We start from the raw sequence: 13,676 nt of genomic DNA, 5'->3' as shown, positions 1-13,676 counted from the left end.
CCATCCTCTGCAGGTCCACACAGGATCCACACTCAGGGAGGGAGATCATGATCAAAGAACCCAGAACCAAGATTAATTAAATATGAAATTTAAAGTGTCAGTAAAATGTGAGTCCTCCACCCTCACCCACTAATTGGTTCCCCTATCTCTTGGTTCCCCAGTCTCCCAACTTCCAATAGGGGCAGCACCTGGTGCCTACTAGCCCCCTCTGGTGGTAGAAGTGTGGTTTTGGATGTGGAGGGAGGGTCCTGACCATCACACTGTTCTTACCTCAAAGGAGGAACACTACACCCCATTAAAGAGGTGCAGCATCCCTGTGGCGGTCGAACTCTCAGGGGCGCCACAGAAGCTGTTCCCCATACATTATGGCATACTGCTAAAACCCTGGAAGGATAGGGACCCACTCAAAACACATTGTTTATTAGCCCAGTTAGAAACCAAGGTTCCGGCTGTCAAAGTAGCAGGAAATTTGTCTCCTTCTCAAAGACAACATGGCCGGAAATTTGTAACCAAAAATAGAGGCAGGTTCTTGGAGTTACTAGGTCACACTTGTGTCATCAAACATGAGCCTCCCGCCCAGGTCAATTCCAAGCCCTTATACACAAAAAGGCCTTCATATTTTATATAGTCGTGGCAAAATGCCAATTGGGAAGTACATGGCTAATAGTTACCACAAGCCTACTCAACATTAGATATAATAATAGGAGAAGCCGAGTACATATAGGCATAAAAACAATATAGCTTTATTAAATACCAGATATAAAAGTAGCCACTGGAAGTGGCAGCATAGAATAGATAATAGATTACAAAGTACAGCACATAGTAATATGTATACAAAGTATATAGACTAGACAAAATTCCCTCAAAGTGGAGGAAGAGGAGAAGGTAAGCACAAAAAATAGTAGAAATAGCAGACACCATACATATGCACAAGTCTGTACAGGTGCACAGGTAAGTATACAGTGTCAATATAAATACAGAGTGTTGCTTACCAAGCACAAGTGTAGATAAAAGTAATAGACAGGCCAAGGGCCAGGAGAACTAGAAGTACCAAGTGGCCCAAATAGAGCCTCGACGCGCGTTTCGCCCCTTAGCAGAGGGCTTTCTCAAGAGGCATGCTCCAAGTTTAGTATTTGGTAAATATTGCATTTTTAGTTATTTCTTAGATGCCGTCCCTCCTGCCCGGGCAGCAGTGCCACAGGGCACACGGTTCACAGATTTTGCAGTCGTAATCAATATAGGCAACAAAGCTGATGGGTGAAATGAGACGATCCGGTCTTTTCGCGTAACCTGTGCCCATTTCTCTGTGCCTATTTGCACCGATATTCCCTGGAGAACAGTTGCCATTCCTCGTCGTTCCATATGCAATATAGGAAGACCCCATCTTGCTGAGTATTTTTGGGATATTCGCACTTCGCCGTGCTTTCGTTGTATGTAGTTGGCGTTCCTTTTTACAGACTGAAGCTGTCATTCCTTTTAGTATGTCCCCTCCCATCCCCTGTAGCCACCGTCTCTCACTCCTCCTTCCCACAGATGGCTGCTGCTGCTGCTCTTCTCCTCCTCCTCCTCCTCCTCCTCTTCTGCTCTTCGTGTGTTTTCTTTTAATGCAAATTAAGACTCGGGGAAAATCCAGAATCCCTGGAAAGATGGCGCAAAAAGGGTGTCCCCTGGGATATGGCTCCAGCCTCAGCCTATGTGCCAGGTAAGAGCCTGGTGTTTTCTGCTGTGCTCATGTCTATGTCCCCCTCTCGCCCTTGCATGTTGATGGCAGCTATGTAATATGTGCACTGTAGTGCTCTGCTGGTCTGCTCTGAGAAAGTGCAGTTATCCTTAATAGCTGCCTATAATTAGCCCTGATCCTGTTGGGTGGCTTCCAGTCACTCTGCATAACGAAAGTGCCTCCCACATGATGGCTGTGCCCTCCCTGGGTGCTGCACACCTGTTTGACGTGATATGTGGGTGTCTTCTTCTGTATCATACTATGACTGGTTGCTTGCAGGCTCTCACCCGTCACTGCCCATAAGATGGCATGCAGGAAGGGTTGCCCACTACTTGGGCTCTGGCTGCCTGGCAGGATGCCTTCCAGTCTAAGTACATTATCACGGCTCGGTTCAGATACAGAAAACAGGGACTTATAGCTATAAGTGAGGCATATGCTATAGCTGTGCCAGGTATGGTGCGCATGACGGTATCATGGTAATTGTGCTACTTATAGTGTCTCTGAGGGTGGCATCATGGTAGTTCTGTCAGCTATCGTGTCTGTGAGGGTGGTATCATGGTAGTGGTGCCAGTTATGGTGCTCATCATGGTATTGGTGCCAGTTATGGTGCTCATCATGGTGGTGGTGTCAGTTATGGTGCTCATCATGGTGGTATCATGTTAGTGGTGTCAGCTATGGTGCTCATCATGGTGGTATCATGGTAGTGGTGCCAGTTATGGTGCTCATCATGGTAGTGGTGCCAGTTATGGTGCTCATCATGGTGGTATCATGGTAGTGGTGTCAGCTATGGTGCTCATCATGGTGGTATCATGGTAGTGGTGCCAGTTATGGTGCTCATCATGGTAGTGGTGCCAGTTATGGTGCTCATCATGGTGGTATCATGGTAGTGGTGCCAGTTATGGTGCTCATCATGGTGGTGGTGTCAGTTATGGTGCTCATCATGGTGGTATCATGTTAGTGGTGTCAGCTATGGTGCTCATCATGGTGGTATCATGGTAGTGGTGCCAGTTATGGTGCTCATCATGGTAGTGGTGCCAGTTATGGTGCTCATCATGGTGGTATCATGGTAGTGGTGCCAGTTATGGTGCTCATCATGGTGGTATCATGGTAGTGGTGCCAGTTATGGTGCTCATCATGGTGGTATCACAGTAGTTTTGCCAGTTATGGTGCTCGTCATGGTGATACCACGGTAGTTGTACCAGTTATGGTGTCTGTGAGGGTGGTATAATGGTAATTGTACTAGATATGGCGCCTGTGAGGGTGGTATCAAGGTAGTTCTACCAGTTATGGTGCTCGTCATGGTGATATCATGGTAGTTGTACCAGTTATGGTGCTCGTCATGGTGATATCATGGTAGTTGTACCAGTTATGGTGCTCGTTATGGTCGTACCGCGGTAGTTGTACCAGTTATGGTGCTTGTCATGGTGATATCATGATAGTGATGCCAGTTATGGTGCTCGTCATGGTTGTACCACAGTAGTTGTGCCAGTTATGGTGCCTGTGAGGGTGGTATCATAGTAGTTGTACCAGTTATGGTGCTCGTCATGGTGATATCATGGTAGTTGTACCAGTTATGGTGCTCGTCATGGTGATATCATGGTAGTTGTACCAGTTATGGTGCTCGTCATGGTGATATCATGGTAGTTGTACCAGTTATGGTGCTTGTCATGGTCGTACCGCGGTAGTTGTACCAGTTATGGCGCCTCTGAGGGTGATATCATGACAGTGGTACCAGATATGGTGCTCGTCATAGTGATATGATAGTGGTGCCAGTTATGGTGGTCGTCATGGTCGTACCACGGTAGTTGTACCAATTATGGCATCTGTGAGGGTGGTATCATGCTGTACATATTGAAGGAACAGATGAAGCAGACCTCTGACTATGGGGGCTCTCCGGCCTGAGGTTACAGAAAGCAGTTCTGTGGAGAGTGCCCCCCAGGTCATGTTCTGTGCTCCATGAAATTACCTCTTCTCAAATGCCCCCTCAAGTCCTCGTGCCACACACATCTACTTGTCGTAGAGACGGCCCTTTGATTACCATTTATGAGAAGCTCAGCACGACTCGCGAGGTCCATTCATACTTTTCTGGTCTTCAGCTGAGGTGATGTCACCTGCCATTAAGTTATGACAGGTGCCGAGCTGCTGCCGTCCTCTCTACTTAGTCATCACATTGTTCTGCGCTCCTTGATGTCTATCCTGCATTTGTCAGAGCTGCGCTGCGGTGGGAGCAGAAACATCCACATCCCATGGACCTGACAAGCAGCGCCGTGCAGCTGGGGTGGACGTTTCTTAACCCCTTGTTGGCTGTCTGCCATTTTGCAAAAGCTATTTTAGAATGATGCTCTCGGAGGGTTAAATGACAAATTCAGCTCTGCTACTCCGGCTTGTGGAAAAGCAGAAGAATTCAGATCTTTCTGTGTTTTCTAAATGCAGGACTGTACCTAGGGAATAGGCATTGGTCAGCCACAGACGGGGCTCTCACGGCATGCTGGGAGCTGTAGTTTTGAGATGGCACAAGCTTTACCGCTGCAGTCAATCACTATTAAAGGTGTTAACTATTTCTGTATCTGATTGAAGAGCCCTGTTTCTATGTATTATGCACCCGATTATATCAAAGGGGCTCAGTGAACAAAGCACAAGACATGCTCTATCTTTCTTAAACGGGTTGTCCACCTTTGGGAACATTTTTTATTAACTTAAATCCATGTATTTGGGCTTAAAATCATTTTTGCAATTGGGTTTTATTAAAAATTTTGCATCCTTTGGCTTTTACAGGCTCTTTTTTTCTCTGCACATTCAACTTTGATGTGGTCTGTGGTCATAAATCAGCTGAGAAGAGCTCAGAAAAAGTCAGATAAAAAAGTTACAAACTCCCAGAACAAGCTCACTGACAGATTCTCAGTTAACTCATTCAGCAGCTACTAAGAGACAGTGCAACACAGAAGTAAAGAAGAAGGAAACCGGTGTGATATATTTAATGAAATCCAATAGCACAAATGATTTTTAGCCTTAATAATATGCATTTTAGTAAAAGAAGAAAATTGTTCCCAAGAGTTCTCTATCTGTGGGAATTTTTTTTTCTTAAATTGCGAATGGGTTTTATTAAAAATTTTGCACCGTTTAGTTTTTACAGGTTCTTTATTTCTCTGCACAGTCAACTTTGATGTGGTCGTAAATCAGCTCAGAAAAAGACAGATTAATGAATTACAAACTTTCCCATCAGAACAAGCTCACTGATGGATTCTCAGTTAACTCATTCTGCAACCAGTGCAGTGCAACACAGAAGATAAAGAAGGAAAACAGTGCAACATATTTAATGAAACCCAATAGCAACAATTATTTTTATCCCCAATAATATGCATTTAAGTAAACTTAAAAAAAAAATGTCCCCCAAGGTGCACGACCCTGGTTCTCCACCATTGGGGACTTTATTTTTATTTTTACATTAATGCATGTTATTGTGGCTAAAAATCATTTATGTAATCAGGTTTTATTAAAAAATGTTGCACTGTTTGGTCTGTTTTTTTCTGGACATTAAACTTTGATGTGGTCATAAATCAGCTGAGAGACAGATAAAAGAGTTACAAACTCTGCCATAAGACAGTCAGAACAGTTCTCTGATGGACTCTCAGTTTAACTCATCGCTCACTGACTGATTCTCAGTTAACTCATTCTGCAGCCAACAATAGACAATGCAACACAGAGGATATAAAAGGCAAACAATGCAACATTTGTAATGAACCCCAATTGCAAAACATTATTTTAGTTCTAAGCACATGTATTTAAGTAAAAAAGACTATTCTCCCCAAAGGTGGATAAACTCTGCCCTAGACTAGGACAATATGTAATTTACAAGTAGGGGACCTAAGGGTGTTTATGCACAGGGCCCCTCAGTTGTATATAGCCCCGTGGCCATGATTCCCAGCTCTGCAGCTGATTTTGTAATTGGGATAAGCGGCTGTCAGACAAGGGCGCTAAGCTTTCAGTTCTTATTTTTCTATGGTTTCTCCAGTTATACATCTGACTCCACCTAAAATGTGAATATGATAAAAATGTTTAAAGTCACAAGGCCATTAAAGGTAACAGGTGTTAGATATGTGCTGTATAGATTTCAGATATTTAAACAAAACCTGTAGAAAATCATTCTACCAGTACTATATGTGCTGGACCTCCCTATCACTTTTCGCTTAAACTGAAAGTCATCTCTCTGTTCCATCCTTCTGCAATATGATAGGAGAGCAGAGACAAAGACATGCCACTGATCTGTAATCGCCTTGGTTTCTCTGCTGCTGGTGACAGATTACTCTTGACAACAGGCAGAGAATAGCAAGTTACACAGGAGAGAGACATCAGTTTTATATGTGGTTTCTAGACTGTCTATTCAGCACGTTATCTATGTTCACATGTGGCTTTTTTATGAAATCCTGCAGCACTTTTATGCAATTCTGAAGCATTTTTATGAAATCCTGCAGCACTTTTATGCAATTCTGCAGCATTTTTATGCAATCATGCAGCACTTTTTTGCAATTCTGCAGCATTTTTATGCAATTCTGCAACACTTTTATGAAATTCTGCAGCGCTTTTCTGCAATTTCTGCAGCACTTTTATGAAATTCTGCAGCACTTTTATGAAATTCTGCAGCACTTTTATACAATGTGCAGCACTTTTATGCAACTCTGCAGCGCTTTTATGAAATTCTGCAGCACTTTTATGCAATTCCTCAGCACTTTTATGAAATTCCGCAGCCCTTTTATGAAGTTCTGCAGCACATTTATGCAATCCTGCAGCACTTTATGCAACTCTGCAGCACTTTCATGAAATTCGGCTGCACTTTTATGCAATCTTGCAGCACTTTTATGAAATCTTGCAGCACTTTTATGCAATTCTGCAGCAATTTTATGCAATTCTGCAGCACTTTTATGCAATTCTGCAGCACTTTTATGAAATCCTGCAGCAATTTTATGCAATTTCTGCAGCACTTTTATGGAATTCTGTAGCACTTTAATGAAATTCTGCAGCACTTTCAGTTGTGTAATCTACACTTTATACAAAAACACCAAAAACCACAATGAAAATGCATGAAAAAAAGACACGTAAAAACATAAATTTAGACATTTTCAGCTTTTTATAGTGTAAAAACTTTACAAGCTTGGATGTGTTACTGGCTGCTTTTTGGGGTTGCAGGACAGCCAGCCTGATAATTGTCCCACTCCCCCATCCCTTGTATTGATATAGTGCGTCTGAATGCTTTTTGATTGGGGTATGTCAGAAGGTGAGACCACTGAGATCTATAGGTTCTGGGCTTCGTCTATGGTGTATACATATTGTACGTTTTTTATTTATGGTGCATGGATGGCATCTGCTTTACAATAAGGAGCAAACACATAGACAGTATGTAAAAATAAGGGACTTTACACTGACGTCTATCCGAAAAACCCGGGGAGTTTTTATGAAGCTGGAGGAGCTTTTGCTGTGCATTGTGAGTGTTATTATTCTTTTTATTGTAAACGTTGCATATTCATCTTATCTTATGTTCTGAACCAAACACTTATACGGTTGTCCTCAGCCAGTCATCAGGAGCGCACCGCTCCCCTGCCTCCCGGCTTCCTGCTTCTCAGGGGACGGTGCGCTCCTGATGACTGACAGTTTGGAGCAACTGCTTGGGGTGAAGGGTCAATCCAGCCAGCTTCAAAGCAGCACTTTCAAACTCTATACAAAGAGCTTGTCAGGGCTGCGCTCCTTGCCTAGGAGAACGGCCACTGCTGATTGACAGCAGAGGTGGCCCGCTACCTAGGCAATGAGCACTAAACTATAAAATGAAAAAATCCCTCTGTTCTTGAGAACTAAGAGAATTTTTAATAACAAATTAATTGCAAAGTTGTGGGTTTATACAAGCACTTTGCAATTTTACCCATTTATGAGACAACTCCTTATGTCTAAATAAAGCGTAGGTGATATTTCTAACATCAGGAATCCAAAGAAATGGGATTTCGTCTTCTTCCAGGGCAGCAAGGAAGTTGGGTGGCGATTAGAGATGAGCGTTGTTCTACTCGAACTGTTCGCCAATCTCAAATTCGAGCTGTTTTGGGCGGTGTTCGAGCCGTTCGGCGAACACGAACAATTTGAGAAAAATTCGGCTGTTCGAGGTTATGTTCGATAACTGTTCGTGCACCAAAATCATAACTGGATTTTTTCTCAGTAATGATGAAAATTAATGTTAATACGCAGTTTGAGTGTACAGCGGGGTGGGGGGAGGGGCAGGGGATGGATCTCTGCAGGAACAATGAAGATCTCCATTTTTTTTTTCTCTTTCCCGCATTTGCAGTGGGGAGGTGCAATCTGTCAGCCTATCAGCAGCGCACACACGGAGCGAAGTGCTTTTTTTCACACAAGCAAGGGCATGTGTGATTGGCAGTGTATGTCACATGTCCTTGCCCTATAAGACCAAGCCATTTTCCCCGTCGCCACCATTTTCTCACTGCTGCAGCTGCGTGTTAGACGGCACCGCTGTTGCTGTGTGCGCTATACCTTGTTAATTTCAAGCCAATTTTCGCACAAATATACAGATAGCTTGGGAGTAGGGAATAGTTGTGATTGCAGTCCTTTTAAGGACTAGGTTACAGCATTTCCTACGACTTTTATCAGACAGGTCTGTGCTCTTAAATAGATAGATTGTGGGAGTAAAGACTAATTGTAATTGGAGTCCTTTTCAGGACTAGGTTACATCAGTTCCTATCAGTTTTTGCCAGGCAGGTCTGTGCCAGTGCTGTGCAAGTTTTTTTCACAGCATTTGGCTGAATCTAGCAAAGCTAATCCTTTTTGGCCTATTGCAGAGTGTGTTAGTCAGTGGAGTAGCCTATCTGTGTTGCAAGATATACCACCTGTGTATAGAATACCAATTTTTTTACTGCACCTAGTGAAGTAAAATCTTTTGGGCATAGCATCATTCTATTAGTCCATCTATACTGACCTCCATCAGGTTGCAAACTGAATATAATTTTTTTCTGCATCTAGCTCTGAAAAAATATTTGGGCTTCTAGCAGTGTGTGGGACTTTCTCTATTAGTCCATCTATACTGACCTCCATCAGGTTGCAAATTAAAAATAATTTTTATCTGCATCTACAGTACCTCTGAAAAAATATTGGGCTTCTAGCTGTGTGTGGGACTTGTTGTATTAGTCCATCTATACTGACCTCCATCAGGTTGCAAACTGAATATATTTTTTTCTGCATCTAACCCAGCCAATAGTTTTGGCCTAATACCACAGTTTGGCCACTCAGCTCTGCTCGGTTCCCATCCATTGTTTTTTTGTGCAAACAACTCCAGAGTTGTGAATTAGTTAACCACCAAAATGAGTGGAAAAAGGCCTGCTGCTGGTGGAAAGGGGAATAGGCGTGTTGGGAAGGGGAAAAAAGGTTGTGTCCGTGAGGTAGGTGTTAAAGCAACAGTAACATCTGCAGAAGAAAGACCATCTTCCAGCCAAACTAAAATGTCTACTTCTTTTAGCGGACAATGTGATAAGATCCCTTTCTTACGGCCACGCCAATCGCTACAAATTCCAGATGAGGCACAAAAACAGCAGGTGCTTCAACGGATATCAAGTGCTCCTTTAAGTGGGCTCTCCTCCACATCAACTTCAACATCACAAATACTCCAGTCCTCAGAGGTGTCCCCCCAATCGCACTTGCTTCCTCACAGCTCCCAAATCTCCAGCTGCCCGTCTGAGTATGAGGTAGAACAGATGGTTGAGTCTGCAGAGCTGTTTACTCATACTATAGCCTGGGAATCAGAGGTCGACTCCAGCGCTTCTGTGAATCCAGACGAGGAAATGATCTGCACTGATGCCCAGAATCTTTATGAGTCGGATCCAGGACCAGACGCAGAAGGTTCTGACCATAATGTAGACCCTCATTCCCAAACTGTAACTCCTGTTGGTGGAGACAATGAGGAAGACGATGATAAGACTCAAATACCTGATTGGAGCGACAACTTTAGTTTTTTGTCAGGGCAGGAACAGGTTGGCTCTGAGGACGACGGGTGTGATAACGCACAGGGTGATGATGATGAGGTTGGAGATCCCACTTACTGTCAATCCACAGTCAGCCAAGAGATGAGATCAGCAGAAGAGGTGGAGGAAGATGCTAGTGACGACGAGGTCAGGTTGCGCCTTCCTGGACAGAGACGTAGTACTGGAAGCACGTCAACAACTGCATCCTCAAACACAACTCTGCCTCTCACCACAAGTCGTGGTGGCTCTTCAGGTCGCATGGGTGCTAAGCCTTGCATAGCCTGGGCATTTTTTCAGATCGATAAAGATGACCCAACTCGTGTTATCTGTAACATTTGTCAGCAAAAGCTAAGTAGAGGCCAAAAAATACATAGTTTGAGTACTTCATGCATGAACCGGCACATGGACATGAAGCATAAGTTGCAGTGGGAAGCTCAGTGTGCTACAATGCGGCCTAGCCGGCCGGGCCAACCACCGTCTGCCATATCTTGTGCATCCGCGGCCTCTTCATCCTCTGTGACTGGGGGGACAGCAGTCACACCTGTTTTGGGGCGCAGACCTGCCACCTCTTTACCCGCAACAGCCAGCGTGATTGACAGGTCATCATTTTCTTTGGAGGTGGGAACACCAGCTGGTGTTGAGCACTGTCCGACATCGATAGCACCACCTTTGGATCAAGGCAACCTAACATGTCCGCCTGCATCTTCCTCACAGACCGGCAGTTTGCCGGGGACACCCTTATCAACCCCGTCTAAGCACAATAGCCAGCCCTCGGTCCCTCAGATGTGGACAAGTAAAAGACCATTTCCTCCTAGCCATGAGAAAGCTAAGAGGTTGAATTTCACCATCTGCAAGCTCTTGGCTACAGAAATGCTGCCTTTCCGCCTGGTGGACACAGAGGATTTTCGAGACCTTATGTCCGTCGCAGTGCCCCAGTACCAGATGCCCAGTCGGCACTACTTCTCAAAGAAAGGTGTGCCTGCGCTCCACCAGCATGTCGCACACAACATCACCGCTTCTTTGAGAAACTCTGTGTGTGACAGGGTGCATTTCACCACAGACACTTGGACGAGTAGGCATGGACAGGGGCGTTACATGTCGCTGACTAGGCACTGGGTAACTATGGTGACAGCAGGACAAGGGGCTGCTGTCCAAGTCTTGCCGTCCCCACGAGTTGTGCGTCAATCCTCTTTATGTCAAAGTTCCTCCACTGCTTCTGCCTCCTCAACCTCCTCTCGGTCTTCCACCTGCACCCAAAGCCTGTCTGGTCATGCCACAAGCTTTCTAACTGCGCAGAAGGGATCCTGCACACCTCCTTACTATGCTGGCAGTAGGGCTCAACGTCATCAGGCGGTTTTTACATTGAAATGTCTGGGAAATGTGAGTCACACAGCTGAGGAGTTGTGGTCAGCTCTGGAGAACCAATTTCATGAATGGTTGTCTCCACTGGACCTGAAACAAGGGAAGGCCGTGTGCGACAATGCTGCAAACCTGGGTGCGGCCCTTCGCCGGGGCAATGTCACACACGTGCCTTGTATGGCTCACGTGTTGAACCTGGTTGTCCAGCAATTTTTAGCCGACTATCCCAGACTAGATGGCCTTCTGCAGAGGGCACGGTCGCTGTGTGCTCACTTCCGCCGTTCGCATCCCGCAGCTCAGCGACTTACATCTCTACAGAAGTCGTTGGGCCTGCCACTTCACCGGCTAAAATGCGATGTGCCTACCCGGTGGAATTCAACTCTGCACATGTTGCAGCGACTGTGGCAGCACCGACAAGCCCTGGTGCAATACGTTCTGACGTATAGCCTGGGCCAACGAGATTCAGAGGTGGGGCAAATCACGCTGGAGGAGTGGTCTCAGATCAGGGACCTATGCACCCTTCTGCACAGTTTTGAAATGGCGACGAAGATGTTTAGTGCTGACGATGCCATTATCAGCATGACTATTCCGGTGATTTACATGCTGGAGCACATGTTAAACAGAATTCGGAGTCAGGTGGTGGCACAAGAGGAGGTGGAGGAAGTAGAGGAGGAGGAGTTGTATGCGGAAGGGCTAACATCTGCAAGGTCCAGACGGTCGGCAGCACCAAGGCGGCAGGCATGTGAGGGTGGGGGAGATGGTTTTACCAGGGCGCATGGTAGCAGCCAAACTAGTGAGGAAGGTGCAGGAGCCCAGGAAGAAGTGGAGGACAAACTGATGGAAGACTCATCAGATGAGGGAGACCTTGATCACATTTCTGTTGTGCGAGGTTGGGGGGGAGAGGACAGAGGAAGGAAGTGTAGCACCCTGAGGATTCGGCTGCTACAGGGGTATTGCACCTCAACCCAGAGGTGTGATATTCCACTCCCGGGTAAGGAAGGAGTGTGGAACTGAGCTCAGATAGACTGCATGCACTACATACATCCCATTCCAGAGGAGCAGGCCGACGGCACTCCCACTTAGAAATGTGCAGGTGCGACCGAGCCTGTTCCTGGCTGGAGTGGGAGGGGGGAGGAACATCCCATGTAGTGTAGGGGCAGAAAGGGGGAGCAGTCTGGGTAGTGATAGGAGCTCATTGGGTGCTGGTCACCTGAGCTCACACATAGAGGGTGTATATAAGGTGGGCACCATCAAAGATCAGGGTCAGACGCAGAGAGGAAGTCAGATGCAGAGGACAAGCCTGCAGCAAGAGAGAGAAAGAAACAACAGCCCTGGAGAGAGAGTGGAGTGCAGAAAGACCCAGAGGGGGACAAAGAAGGGACCCAAGAACCCAAATAAGAACACCGGGTGAGGAGTCAGCAAGAGGGTACCGGAACCCAAGCTGGTGGGGGCAAAGACATTCCCCAGCCAGAGACCGGAGACCGTGGGCAGTGTCTGTCACGGTCACCCACTACATTCACCCTGAAGGCACACCACATGGAGGGTCAGGGAACCTTAGGCCAAAGGTTGCCCAACAGAAGGCCCGAGGGAGCTGGATTTAGGTGAATCACTGGTGGGGACGGCTGAAGAAAGGACAGAGGGAGAGCTCAGGGCCACGCTCCGGACTTGTTTGGGGGTTGGCTGGATCCAGGACCTGGTGGACGCAGCACGGCTCGGGAGGTCACTTGGAGCTAGAGTGACCAGGAACATCTGCAGTAAGTAAAGACCCTTAACTGCACAACCCGAGTCTGTCATCATTACCGGCTGCGCCGCACCACCACAACCCCCATCCTCTGCGCCTGTCCCCTCTGAGGCTATACCCCTCCCGTTGGGGGTTATCCCACCAAGCTGTGCACCCACCATCAGCCTCAGCGGACCCTGCAGCAGCGGCGGCCACAGTGACCGCATCACAACGGGTGGCGTAGTCGACACAACGAACTTTAATAACATCAGTAAGGACTGCCACATAACACTGAGCTTGACGCCCTGGGCACGGGACCGGGTCACAGCCGCTCGGAGACTACAACCCCCCCCCCCATCTGATCCGGTGCCGGGTATTCCCCTCAAAAAGGAATATGTCCCAGGGGGCGCGTCAACTTTGGCGTAGTCGGCAGGATTACGTGCCCGCAACACCCGGGTACTGCGTGCCTGAAGAAAAGTGCAAGTTTACCTCAGAAAGAAGACTCCTGCCGGTTCCGGAGGGTCCACGCCATCGGACTCCATCACCAGTCGTTTCCCGCCGATTGTCCGCCATTTCCAGCTTGTTCCCGCCATCTGCAGAGTTTCCCGCCACTGGGAAGCGATTCCCGCCAAAACCGCAGATTTCCCGCCTTGGAAGAGCAGCGGACGCCATTATGGGCGTGCCAAAGGAGAGCAAGAGGCCACCTCCCATCGTGGGCCGGGACAGAAAATGGCGCCAAAAGTGGAAACCGCCCCCACCAACAGAGACTGTGATGCTGGAGGTGTCTGTCAGCGTGAAAGAACTCCCCCTGGAGCTGACAGTCACCGAGTTGCCCCGGGACCGCCCTCGAAGTAGGAGGAGACGAAAG

At 46.8% G+C, this 13,676-nt stretch overlaps 1 protein-coding gene across 1 annotated transcript in view; it reads left to right on the top strand.

Annotated features, from left to right (window-relative positions):
- Positions 1 to 1,504: 1,504 nt before the first annotated feature.
- The window catches only part of BAHD1 (bromo adjacent homology domain containing 1), a 149,031-nt gene continuing 136,859 nt past the window's right edge, over positions 1,505 to 13,676 (top strand). The window contains exon 1 of the mRNA XM_073639132.1: positions 1,505 to 1,702. The gene's annotated coding sequence lies outside the window, so the exon portion shown is untranslated. The remainder of the gene's footprint in view (positions 1,703 to 13,676) is intronic.

The sequence above is a fragment of the Phyllobates terribilis genome, unplaced genomic scaffold (assembly GCF_046119375.1).
Source record: "Phyllobates terribilis strain yellow unplaced genomic scaffold, ASM4611937v1 Scaffold_7__3_contigs__length_470593459, whole genome shotgun sequence".
Classification (NCBI taxonomy): domain Eukaryota; kingdom Metazoa; phylum Chordata; class Amphibia; order Anura; family Dendrobatidae; genus Phyllobates; species Phyllobates terribilis.
Note: the sequence above shows the minus strand (reverse complement) of the source record. Positions and strands in the feature narration are given on the sequence as shown.